We start from the raw sequence: 13,195 nt of genomic DNA, 5'->3' as shown, positions 1-13,195 counted from the left end.
CAGAGCAACCAGTGCAAAGGCACAAAGGCCAGAAAAGCATTTGGTGTGTTTGAGGAGCAGAAAGAAGATTCACCTGCTGGTAGAGAAGGGGAGTGCGGTGGTGACCAGGAAGCCAGGGCGCTCACCCCATGGTCCCTCTGATCCCCATGCTTCCCAGCCACTCTGCAGGGGACAAGGCACACAATTAGTTCTGGCCTGTGGGCTGTGAGCAGAGAGAGATCGTGCCTGACTCTCCACACCCCTCCCTTCCCCTGAAGCGCAGTTGGAAATGGGGTGACATGTTGGTGCAGCCTCCATCACCCTGGGTTGCCCAGGAACCACGTAGGCCAGACTCCCCGCCAACCCACATTTTGCACGTGATCTGAAGGAGAAACAAACTTGTTAAGCCAGTGAGATTCTTGGGCCGTGCATCAGAATCCAGAGTAGGGCCCAGGCATCTGTGTTTTACCAAGCCCTCCCAGTGATTCTGGGGCTAAAGTTTGAGAACCACTGTGCTGGGTCAGGCAGTGTTGGGGTGGGAGTCTTGCTATGGGAGGGAGGGTTTTCCCTCTACAGTCTCTCCCGGCCCCAGAAACTTGAGATGGCCAGACAGCTGCGGCCCATCTTGCTTGAAGGGAAGAGACAGAGTGAGGGGTTTATCTGCCCAACTGGGGCCAGGGAAGGCTTAGAGACAAGGGGACTCTGGATCTGGACTTTAAGGATGGGCAGGATTTGCCCAGCGGGGGGAGGCATTTCAAGCAGAGGGTAAAGATGTAGGGGAGGAATGGGAAAAGGATCCTAGCATAATGCATTCTTCTAAGCCCTTCCTTACAGTAGCAGGGTACCTAATAAATAGAGAAGGGGCAATAGAGTTAGGAAAACCACCATTTTGCAGCCATAAGACTAACTCATCTTAACAACAATGGACGCCAAAACCATAGGGTTGGGAGAGAGTGTGTTAGGTAGCAGGATAGTTACACATCTTCCCGTAGAATGTTTATTAATTTGCAAAGGGGGAGAAGGTACATTTGCAGTGGAGAAACTGGTCATGCCTCACTTCCAACAAGTCATTAAACTTTACCCAAATGAGAAAAACTGATAGGAGTACCTCCTGATGTGATGTACTGGGAAGGACACATCACTTCTGTGCTGTTCTGCCAAAATTGCAAAACCTGAAGCATGAGGTTGACAAATTGACTAATCCAGATTGAGGACATTTTATAAAACAAGGTACCTGTTCCCTTTAAAAATGCCGATGTCATGAAAGAAAGACCAAGAACCTATATCAGAATAAAGGAGAATAAAGAGACAACTAATGCAATTCGTGGCTCTGAACTGAAAAACAGGCTCTAAAAGATATTGGGATGATCAGAGAAATTTGAATACTGAACATATTTAAAAAATATTATGTCAATGTTAAATTTCATTGAATTCAGTTGTACTGTCACTATGTAAAAGCTTGTCCTATTTCTTAGGCGATACTAGCTAAAGAATTAAGATAGAGGGGCTTGAAATCTGCAAGTCATTTTCAGATGTTTCTGGCTGGCTCAGTTGGTAGAACATGCAACTCTTGATCTTGGGGTTGTGCGTTCGATTCCCATGTTGGGCATAGAGCTTAATTTTAAAAGATTTGGGGCGCCTGGGTGTCTCAGTTAAGTGTCCAGTTTTGGTTTGGGCTCAGGTCATGGTCTCCTGGTTGTGAGAGCAAGCCCTGGGTCAGGCTCCGTGCTCAGCACAGTCTGCTTCAGATTCTCTCCTCCTCTCCTTCCCCTCCTCTCCCTGCTTGCTCTCTCTTTCTCAAAATATTTTTTTTAAATGCAAGAAAAAGAACCCTTAAAAGGTAGGAAGCACCCTAATACCATAGGTCTTATAAACTGTAAGAATAAATGCATTCTTCTGTCTCATGGCTGTGGCATGTGGCAGGAGGATGCTTGGGGTGGCTTGTTTTTTCCTCCCTGTTCTGTGTTAAATTTCTTCATGTATATCCTGAACCCTACCCCCAGCCCAGGAAGCTCAACCAGAAGGCACCAGGGCCCAAGGGGAAGTTCTCAAAGAGGCAGTTGATGGGACCAGGAAACAAAGATGTCAAATTCTTGGTATTTTTAATTATGAGTACAGAAAAAGCTGAGTAAATGTTTTGATTAAGATCAAAAGATTCAGGGGGTGCCTGGGTGGTTCAGTCGGTTAAGCATCTGCCTTAGCCTCAGGTCATGATCCCGGGGTCCTGGGATCGAGCCCCATGTCTTTCAGCAGAGTCTGCTTCTCTCTCCCTCTCCCTCCCTCTACCCCTCCCCACTGCTCATGCTCTCTCTCTCTCTCAAATAAAAATCTTAAAAAAAAAAAAAAAAAAATCAAAGATTTGAGATGAAACCTACTGAGCCAGTTTCCCTTTTTACTGCTTATTGCCCCTCTGCTACACCAATGGCCCAGCAGCTTCTTCAAGCCGGTACATGAAGGAGAGCTGTTGGACAGGTCTCTGACCCACAACTAACATAGGGGCCCTTCACCTTCCCGGACCCTGGGCCAACTCTAGGGTCTTAGGAGAAGCCCCAGAGGAGTCTGAAGATCCAAGTACAGATGAGCTAGTTTCACGGAGGGGGCCAAGAAAGTGAAGATATTCCAGAATACCACCCCTCCTCACCCCTACTTAGGCAATGACCACACAAAAGTAGAAATGGCAAGTGGGTCTCCACAGAGAGATCCCCAGGGGATCACCAAGTATCTGGTACCAGACAGATGTAGGACTCACTTCTAAACATTGCCTGGAGCAGCAAGGCAGGTATGCCCTAGGGGCCCTTTCCAACAAGGGGAAGAAAGTAGACCCATGCCTCCCCAAAGCTCATATGAGTGCTGTCACCCCGAATTTAGATTCATCTGAGGAGAAGTCTGTGGAGGTGGAAAGTTATTCTGATGACCTAAATGGAATGGAAATTTAGAAAATTAATTTTTTGCTCATGTGGGCTCCTGGCTGGCAAACATATCCTGGGAGGATTTATTTTCTATAGCCGGTAGAGGGCACTTTAAGACAGCAGAAGACCTGAAAGAATCTACCCTGAGGATCCAATCCTGAATTCATGTGGGTTTGCTTTTCCCTGGAAAGCAATTCAGGGAGGGCAACCGGGATGAACAGAGACATTGAGGGAAGTCAGGAGGCATGGTCTCAGTTGACCAGGTGAACTGGAAAGAGGCATTCCAGGCCAAGGGGTCAGCATACGCACAGGCTTGGGGTATCAGTAAAGAAATTCAGCAGATAATGGGAAGGAAACCACTTCCTATGTCCTGCCATACCCAGGAGACAGAAGAAAGCAAAACATAGTTTACGAAACATTCTATACTAGGAGGGTGTTTCCACCTTTGGAAATTAACCCACCCCCTTTTAATGCACCTTCCTTTTAAGAATAATTTTTGTTCCTTGCTTTTTCCAAAGATATCTGAGAGTGGGCTATAGATAGCATGCCTCTTTACTCTTCAGTACATTAGCCCATGTTTCCTGAGCTTGACAGAGCCACGGCACAGGGACCAAATCCAGGGTTGGAGGAAGTGGCTGTTCCTTGGTACTTGGGCATTTACCACGTCTAATACCCAAGGTTCAGGCTGATTCTGCTCTTAAGTCCCAAAGAACTTCAGACCAGAGAGGGAAAGTGGGCCCTTTAGCTTAGACCAGCAGCATAGAGACTCAACAATGCCTGTGAGTAGATATGAGAGACCGAGGGAAAGGAAGCGGGTATCAACCAAGAGCAGGGCAGAATGCTGCAGGGTTTCTTATGGTTGGCAGCTGCACCACTGAAGAACCACCGGGAGAGGTGACTCGCAAGCAGCAGGCCAAAGTTTAGGGACATCTTTATAGAAGAGAAAAAACAGGGGCGCCTGGGTGGCTCAGTCAGTTAAGCGTTAGACTCTTGATCTCAGCTCAAGTCTTTATCTTAGGGTCGTGAGTTCAAGTCCCATGTTGGGCTCCACGCCTACTTAAAAAAAAAAAAAAAAAGAGAGAGAGAGAGAAAACAGATGTGTTGTTCTCCTAAGCCCCCAAGTAGATAAACCCTTAGTCCTCCCTGGGGCTTCTCTTGGTCACCTGTGACAATAAGGCCTGGTGTAACAATAGCTCCATGTGACCCCTGATTCTCCTGGTTGCCTGACTTCCAGCCGGCAGTGGCCTTCACTAACCTTGGGTCATAGCTTGTGATAGGAGAAGTAATTGCGTTGTGTGCTCAGCTGTTCTGAGAGGGTGCCCACAGGTCTGCAAGAAGCTATGGAACTGACCCACCAGAGAGACAAGGTACCTGGCTGGAGTCCTGACCCCACATGAATACACAGGGATGAAGAGGGGATCACTGAGCAAGGTTGTCAAGAGCCAGCCAAGCAGCTAGGACTTTATGGACACGTAAAATGGTGCTTCTCAATTCTTAGTGGTGAAGGATTGGTTGGTTTGCTTTAAATCAATCCCTGTGGGGCAATATTGGTAAAATACAACAATGAAAATACAAAACCAACTTTTAAATTACTATATTCAAGATATTAAATTACAAGAATATAAGAACATAGGAAAAGTAAAATTATGAAAATAGTGCATGTTATTCATTGAAAGTACACATAAAATATTTAATACAGAGACTCACTACTACACTCAACTTTGTCATTCTGCAATCATAACAGTTATAAGTAGTGATTTTCCATATTAAACACTCATATGCTCACTTTGAATGAACACTGTATATCAAAGTTTTTAAGGTGGTGGTGGAGTTGGATTCTTTTATTTTATCTCAGCTGGTTCAGATTGACAAGCATGCTCCTTGCAGGCAATAGGGTGTATCTACAGTGCTTCCATGTTTTCTTTTAATAATACCCACCCTAGAGAAACTAGCCTCAGAGAAGGAATATCGATAGGAAAGGAAGAAAGATTTTTCAAGTAACTTCTTAACAAATAATTCTAGTGGGGCTTATTTTACAATCTGTAAATGCTGGCTAAAAAAAAATAAGCACTACAAAGACTTCAGGGAAGATGGTGGAGTAGGAGGACCCTAACCTCACCTCATCCCGTGGATACCAGTAGAACCCACATCAGTGTAAATAACCCAGAAAACGACCTGAAGACTGGAAGAACAGACTCTCCACAGCTAAATGTAAAGAAGAGGCCACATCAAAGATGGTCAGAAGGGCAAAAACCGGTAGAGAGCTAACTGAGCCCATAGGACTATCCCTGGGAGGGAGAGGTTCCAGGGTAGTAGAGAGGGGAGAGAAACAGACCCCCACACCAGGAACCCCAGGCACGGGGGACCCACATGGGAAAGATGAACCTTCATAACTTTTGGCTTTGAAAACCAGAGAGACATAATTTCATGAATTCTTACAACTGGTGGGGCTTAAGCCCTGGAACTTTAAAAATCTTGGCTTGGCTTTGGGAGAGCAGGAAGGGTGAGAGGAAATGGAGTTCCCACTCTTGAAGAGACAGCACAAAAAACAGCCCTGCTGAGGTACAGCGTAGAGGAAGCAGTTTGACAAACCGCTGGGTATAGGGGAGGGGGATTTATTTATTAATTATTTACTGATCTCAGAACATGTGCTGGAGGGACAGGGATCATTGGGAGACTTCTCCAAGGACAAAGGAGCTGCTGGTGTCATTTCCCTTCCCCGCTCCGCAGCCTAGACACAGGGACACTTGCTACTTGACTGCTAATAGCATGTCCATCCCTGCATTCTCCTGCAGACCTGCCCCCCACTCCAGTACAACCTTGATCAGAGCCCATCCAAAGCAGTGCCACAAGCCTGGCAGTGTGCAAGCAGCCCCAATGGGGGTCAACACCACTCCAAAGTGACTCCTGCACCAAGGAGAGGGGAAGATAAAAACACACACCCATATGACTGCAGTGGGGTGTGGGCAGATATCTGGTATGACTGTGGACCCTACCCACCAACAAAACCTTCTCAGGGAACACCACAGGGAAAGCATCCTGCAGTTCGGTGTTACTGCATCTCTGGCAAATGCCTTGGGTCTGACTCAACTCAAGCCCAAGCTGGCCCCAGACTAGTCCCCTAACAACACAGGGACTAAACCCTGTCCACAACAGGGAATGAGAGCCACTGTAGATGACTGGACTGAAGGAAAAAGCAGCCAAGACACAACAGCAGTGCACATATAACACACATAGGAGACAGCCCTGAAGTGCCAGGTTTCAGTAAACATGGGACATTGTACGGCAGGGCACTACAGGACACCTTCTTCATAAGGCCACTACTTTCTTTCTTTCTTTTTTTTTTTTTTTAATAAGGCCACTACTTTCAAAAGCAGGAGACATAGCTGACTTTCCTAACACATAGAAAGAGACACAAAGAGTTAGACAAAATGAGGAGAGAGGAATATGTCCCAAATGAAAGAACAGGATAAAATCACATCAAGAGAGCTTAATGAAACAGAGATAAGTAATACATCTGATAGAGAGTTCAAAGTAATGGTCAAAGATACTCATTGGACTTAAGAGTGGAAGACCTCAGTGAGACCCTCAACAAAGAGATAGAAAACACATAAAAGAACCAGATATAAAGAACTCAGTAACTGAAATTAAAAATCTACTAAGTGGAATAAATAGTAGACTAGAGGAAGCAGAAGAATGGATCAGCGACCAGGAGGACAGAGTAATGGAAACCAATCAAGCTGAATGGGAGAAAGAGAGAAAAAAGAAAAAAGAAAAAGACAAAAGACTCTGGGAACTCAGCAACACCATCAAGCATAATAACATGTGCATTATAAGGATCGCAGAAGAGAGAGAGAGAAAAGGGGGCAGAAAAATTATTTTAAGAAATAACACCTGAAAATTTCCCAAATCTGGGGAAGGAAATAGAAATCCAGATCAAGAAGGCACAGAGAGCCCTCAGTAAAAACCCAAGGCAGTCCACACCAACACACAGTAATTAAAATGGCAAAAAGTAGTGATAAAGAGAGAATTTTAAAACACAGCAAGAGGAAAGAAAACAGTTATATACAAGGGAAACCCCATAAGATATCAGCAGATTTTTCAGCAGAAACTTTGCAGGCCAGAAGAAAGTGGCATGATATATTCAAAGGTATATTTGAGAGGAAAAAAACCCTGCAACCACGAATACTCTATCCAGCAAGGCTATATTCAGAATAGATGGAGAGATGAAGAGTTTCCTGGACAAAAATTAAAGAAATTCATGACCACTGAACCAGCCCTACAAGAAATGTTAAAGGGAACATTTTGAGTGGGAAGAAAAGATCATAAGTAGGAGTAAGAAAAGTAGGAAGCACAAAAGCAGTAAAATTAAGTATAACTATAAAAATCAGTCAAAGGATTCACAAAATAAAAAGATGCAAAGTATAATACCATATACCTAAAATGTGGGGGAGGAGAAGGAGTAAAGAGTGGGTTCAAACTTAAGCTACCATCAACTTAATATACACTGCTACATCCATGTTATATATAAACCTGATGATAACCACAAATCAAAAACCAGTAATAGATACGCAAAAATATAGAGGAAAGAACCCAATTTTTTTAAGGTAGGCACCACACTCAGCTCAGGGCCCAATCCAGGGCTTGAACCTGTGACCCTGAGATCAAGACCTGAGATCAAGAGTCAGATGCTCAAACAACTGAGCCACACTGGTGCCCTGGAACCCAATTTTATATCACTAAAGAAAGCCAACAAATCATGAGAGAAAAGAAGAAGGAAAAGAGAAGAACTACAAAAATAACCATAAAACAAACAAACAAAAAGACAATAAGTACATACCTATCAATAATTACTTATGCTAAGTGAAATAAGTCAAGCAGAGAAAGTCAATTATCATATGGTTTCACTTATTTGTGGAACATAAGGAATAACATGGAGGACATTACGAGAAGGAAGGGAAAAATGAAGGGGGGAAATCGGAGGGAGAGAAAAACCATGAGAGACTATGGACTCCGAGAAACACACTGAGGGTTTTAGAGGGGAGGGGGTGGGGGGATGTGTAGCCCAGTGATGGGTATGAAGGAGGGCACGTATTGCATGGAGCACTGGGTGTTATATGCAAACAATGAATCATGGAACACTACATCAAAAACTAATGGTGTACTATATGGTGACTAACATAATAAAAAAAATTTCTTTAAAATTGAAAAAAAAATAATTACTTTGAAGGTAAATGGACTAAGTGCTCCAATCAAAAGACATAGGGTGACAGAGTGGATTAAAAAAAAAAAAAGACCCATCTATATGCTGTCTACAGGAGACTCATTACAGACCTAAAGACACATGCAGATTGAAAGTGGAGGGAGGGAAAAACATTTATCATGCAAATGGAAGTGAAAAGAAAGCCAGGGTAGTAACATATATATCAGCCAAAATAGACTTTAAAACAAAGACTGTAACAACAGACAAAGAAGGACATCATATAATCATAAAGGGAATAATCCAACAAGAAGATATACCAATTGTAAATATTTATACACCCAACATGAGGGCACCCAAGTACATAAAACAACTATTAACAAACATAATGGAAGCAATCAATAGTAATACAATAATAGTAAGGGACTTAAAACACCCTACTTACATTAATGGGTACATTATCCAAACAGAAAAAAATCAACAAGGAAACAGTGGCTTTGAATGACATTTTGGACCAGGTGGATCTAACATATATTCAAAACATAATAATAATGAAGATTAGAGCAGAAATAAATGATACAGAAACTAAAAAATAATAGAGCAGATCAATGAAACCAGGAGCTGTTTCTTTGAAAAGATCAACAAAATTGATAAACCTCTAGCCAGACTCATAAAAGAGAGAAGAGAGAGAGAGAACCCAAATAAACAAAATCACTAATGAAAGGAGAAATAACAACTAACACCACAGAAATACAAACAATTGTAACAGAATATTATGAAAACCTATATGACAACAAATTGGACAGCTTAGAAGAGATGGATAAATTCCTAGAAACATAACCTCTTAAAACTAAAGCTGGAATGAATAGAAAATTTGAACAGACCAATTACCAGCAATGAAATTGAATCAGTAATCAAAAAAGACTCCCAACATACAAAAATCCAGGATCAGATGCTTTCACAGGCAAATTCTGCCAAACATTTGAAGAAGAGTTAATACCTATTCTTCTCAAACTATTCCAAAAAATACAAGAGGAAGGAAAGCTTCCAAGTTCATTCTATGAGGCCAGTGTCACCCTGATACCAAAACTAGATCGAGACACCATACAAACACACACACACACACACACACACACACACACACACACACAAGAGAACTATAGGCCAATATCTCTGATGAGCATAGATGCAGAAATCATCAACAAAATATTAGCAAACTGAATCCAACAATACATTAAAAAATTCATACACTACGATCAAGTGGGATTTATTCCTGGGATGCAAAGGTGGTTTAATATTAACAAAACAATCAACACGATACATTGCATCAGTAAGAGAAAGGATAAGAACCATAGGATCACTTCAATAGATGCAGAAAAAGCATTTGACAAAGTACAACATCCATTCATGATTAAAAAACCCTCAATAAAATAGGGTTAGAGGGAACATACCTCAATATAATAAAGGCCTTATATAAAAAGCCCACAGCCAACATCATACTCAATGGTAAAAACCGGAGAGCTTTTCCCCTAAGGTCAGGAACAAGACAAAGATGTCCACTCTCACCAATTTTATTCAACATAGTACTGGAAGTCCTAGCCTCAGCAATTAGACAACAGAGAGAAAGAAAAGGAATCCAAATTGGTAAGGAAGAAGTAAAACTCTCACTATTTGCAGATGACACGATACTATATAGAGAAAACCCTAAAGATCCCACCAAAAAACTCCTAGAACTGATAAATGAATTCAGTGAAGTCACAGGATACAAAAATCAATGTACAGGAATCAGTTGCATTCCTATACACTAATAATGAAGCAGCAAAAAGTGAAATTAAGAAAATAATCTCATTTACAATTGCATCAAAGACAGTATGTAGGAATAAATCTAACCAAAGAGGTGAGAGATCTGTAGTCTGAAAACTACAGAACATTGATGAAAGAAATTCAAGATGATACAAAGAAATGGAAAGACATTCCAAGCTCATGGATTGAAAGAACCAATATTGTTGAAATGTCTATACTACTCAAAGCAATCTACATATTTAATGCAATCCCTATCAAAACACCAACAGTATTTTTCACGGAACTAGAACAAACAATCCTAAAATTTGTATGGAACCACAAAAGACCTCAGATAGCCAAAGCAATCTTGAAAAACAAAACAAAACAAAATAAAATTGGCGGTATCACAATTCCAGGTTTCAATGTGTATTACAAAGCAGTAGTAATTAAAACAGTATGGTACTGGCATAAAAATAGACACATAGATCAATGGAATAGAACAGAAACCCCAGAAATAAATCTGCAATTATATGGTCAATTAATTTTTGACAAAGGAGGCATGAATATACAATAGGGAAAAGACAGTCTTTTCAACAAACGGTGTTGGGAAATCTGGACAGCCACATGCAAAACAATGAAACTGGATCCCTTTCTTTGACCATACACAAAAATAATCTCAAAATGGATTAAAGACCTAAATGTGAGACCTGAAACCATAAAAATCTTTGAAGAGAGCACAGGCAGTAATCTCTCTGATGTGTGCTATAGCAAAATTTTTCTAAATATGTCTCCTGAGGCAAGGGAAATAAAAGCAAAAATAAACTATTGGGACTACATCAAAATAAAGTCTATGCACAGTGAAAGAAACAATCAACAAAAGTAAAAGGCAACCTACTTAATGGGAGATGATATTTGCAAATGACATATCTGATAAAGGGTTAGTATCTAAAATATATAAAGAACTGACACAACTCAATATCCCAAAACCAAATAATCCAATTAAGAAATGGGCAGAAGACATGAATAGACATTTCTCCAAGGAAGTCCTACAGATCACCAACAGACACATGAAAAGATGCTGAACACTACTCGCCATCAGGGAAATGCAAAACAAAACTATGATGAGATATCACCTGACATCAGTCAGAATGGTTCTGGGCCCCCAATTCCCCTACTTCTTCATCTCCACTGGCCTCACCACCACTCTGTTTCTTCCAAGCTCTCCCAAAGCTATATCCTCGGTCTTATTATCACCTGAAATTGCTCAACTTCTGAAGTTTGAGATGCAATTACCCGCCTTTTGACCACAACCTCTTGGCACATGGTTTTCTGTCAATTACTCACTCTCCATGTGTTCTTGGACCTCAAAGAACTACATTTACCCCTGGCTCTTCTGCTCTTTTCATTTGCCATCTACCCCTCATCTTGTCACTTTTCTTTCTATGAAGCCTAGACTGTGCCCCATCATTCCAGAACCAAGTTCCTAAGTCAAAACCCCAATTCTGGATCATTCAACTTTGTTTCCTGGCCAGGACTGCTGGCTTCTGGTAGGGAAAATAAACCATGAGTATGGATGCCCAATTATCGTCTCCCACCCCACCTGGGCCTTCCAAGTGGCTAGGCAATCCTACATTTCCCTTGTCAATGGTTTCTCTCATTCCCTATAGGTACTATTTCAGCTCTTCTCCCCTCCTCACTTTCTACTCCATCTCTCCCTCATGCTCAACCAACGAAATTCCCTTTTTCATAGAGAGAATTCATCACACAGGAATGGTCTCAATTTTCTGTGACCAAACTTGTAAACTTGCTGAAGACACACTCATTGTTTTCTCTCTACCTTCTGTTACAAAAGAGGGTAGGTTCTTCTTCTGGACTCTGGCCCATGTCTCTTACCAATTTTATAGATTTTAGCCCCTCCCTCCTTCTCCTAGGGCCTTATTTCATCCATTATACTCTCACTCACCTGTATCTTAAAAACGTTCTTTATGAAGAATTTCAAACTTATAGCGAAGAGTTATATAACACAAGTCTGTTCTTACCATCTGCATCAGTTAGGGCTCTTAGTTACAAGCAAGAGAAACCTGCTGTAGATGGTTTAGGGAGAAAAGAGGCTTAGTAAAGGATAATAAGATTACAGAATCTCCTAACACAGAGAACCAGGGCTAGAAGCCATGGAAGTAAGATCATTTCCAAATCGTGTCACCAGCCCAGTCCAGGAGATCCACTGTAGTCCATACTGCTGATGCTGTGTATGACCGGTGGGGCCAACTTCACAAGCCCATGCCCCAGCTGCCAAAGAGGCTGGGGGAAAAAGTTTCTGGCTCCTACTTCGGGATTGTAGAGAATGCCCAAACAGAGGAGGGACGTTCAAAGATATCCAATAGACAAAAGGAATGTTGAATGTCCCCCACAGTCCACCCCCTGGCTGTCCAACACCTAAGTACACTCTTCTTCCTTACTTCAAAATGTAAACCTCATCAGCAACAGCACTTCCATTAGCACAGTACAGCCATCCCTCCTACAGATAATAAATACATGGCCCTCTCTAAAGGGAATTTCAGGATCTACAGGATACGTGCAGACCTTATCTTGTTCCATCGTGAACCCGTCTTGATGTACTGGACCTGTGGATGCGTTGAAATGTCAGCTATTTAACACATCCTGTGTGAAAGAGTAAGGAAAGTCAACTCTGCCAGTTTTTAAGCTATTGTTTCTCAGCTCTGAACTCACCATTTTATACATGGCTGGGGCTCGAACTGGGACTCTGCAAACCATGTCCACACCAAAGTGCTGCCAATAGGAGCATCCCTGGGGGGCTGCAGGAGGGAGATGAGGCTTGTCACTTCCTGTCTGTGTGCCTTTCCCATCAGTGTCAACCAGCAACACTTGTTCACCCTGGAAGCAGCAGTTGGTTCCAGTTCAGTCTTTTTCCTCATTCTCAGAACCAACTTCATCACGTACTCTCCCTTTCTTTCTCTCATGTGCATGTACACACACACACACACACACACACACACACACACACACACACACACACACACACACACACACACACCCTGCTCTGTGGTAATAGCCAAGCAACATGCTCTCCTCTGAAGTCTGGGTTCCACTTCCTTATCACCATTTCTCCAAGCTTCTAAATTGAATGAGTCCCAACCTCTTCCCTTTGTCCCCCTGCCCCCCCAGGCCTGCAGAGGTGGGGCTCTGCTTCCTGCTGTTAATATCACTAGGTTATCCCATGTTCCCTTCTGCTTTTTCAGTCTTCTGACACCCGTTTAATTCTCTATATTCTGTCTGTTGAAAAAGCCAACATGGTAGCCCCTGT

Source organism: Halichoerus grypus, chromosome 1 (genome assembly GCF_964656455.1).
Source record: "Halichoerus grypus chromosome 1, mHalGry1.hap1.1, whole genome shotgun sequence".
NCBI lineage: Eukaryota > Metazoa > Chordata > Mammalia > Carnivora > Phocidae > Halichoerus > Halichoerus grypus.
This window is presented reverse-complemented; position numbering follows the sequence as displayed.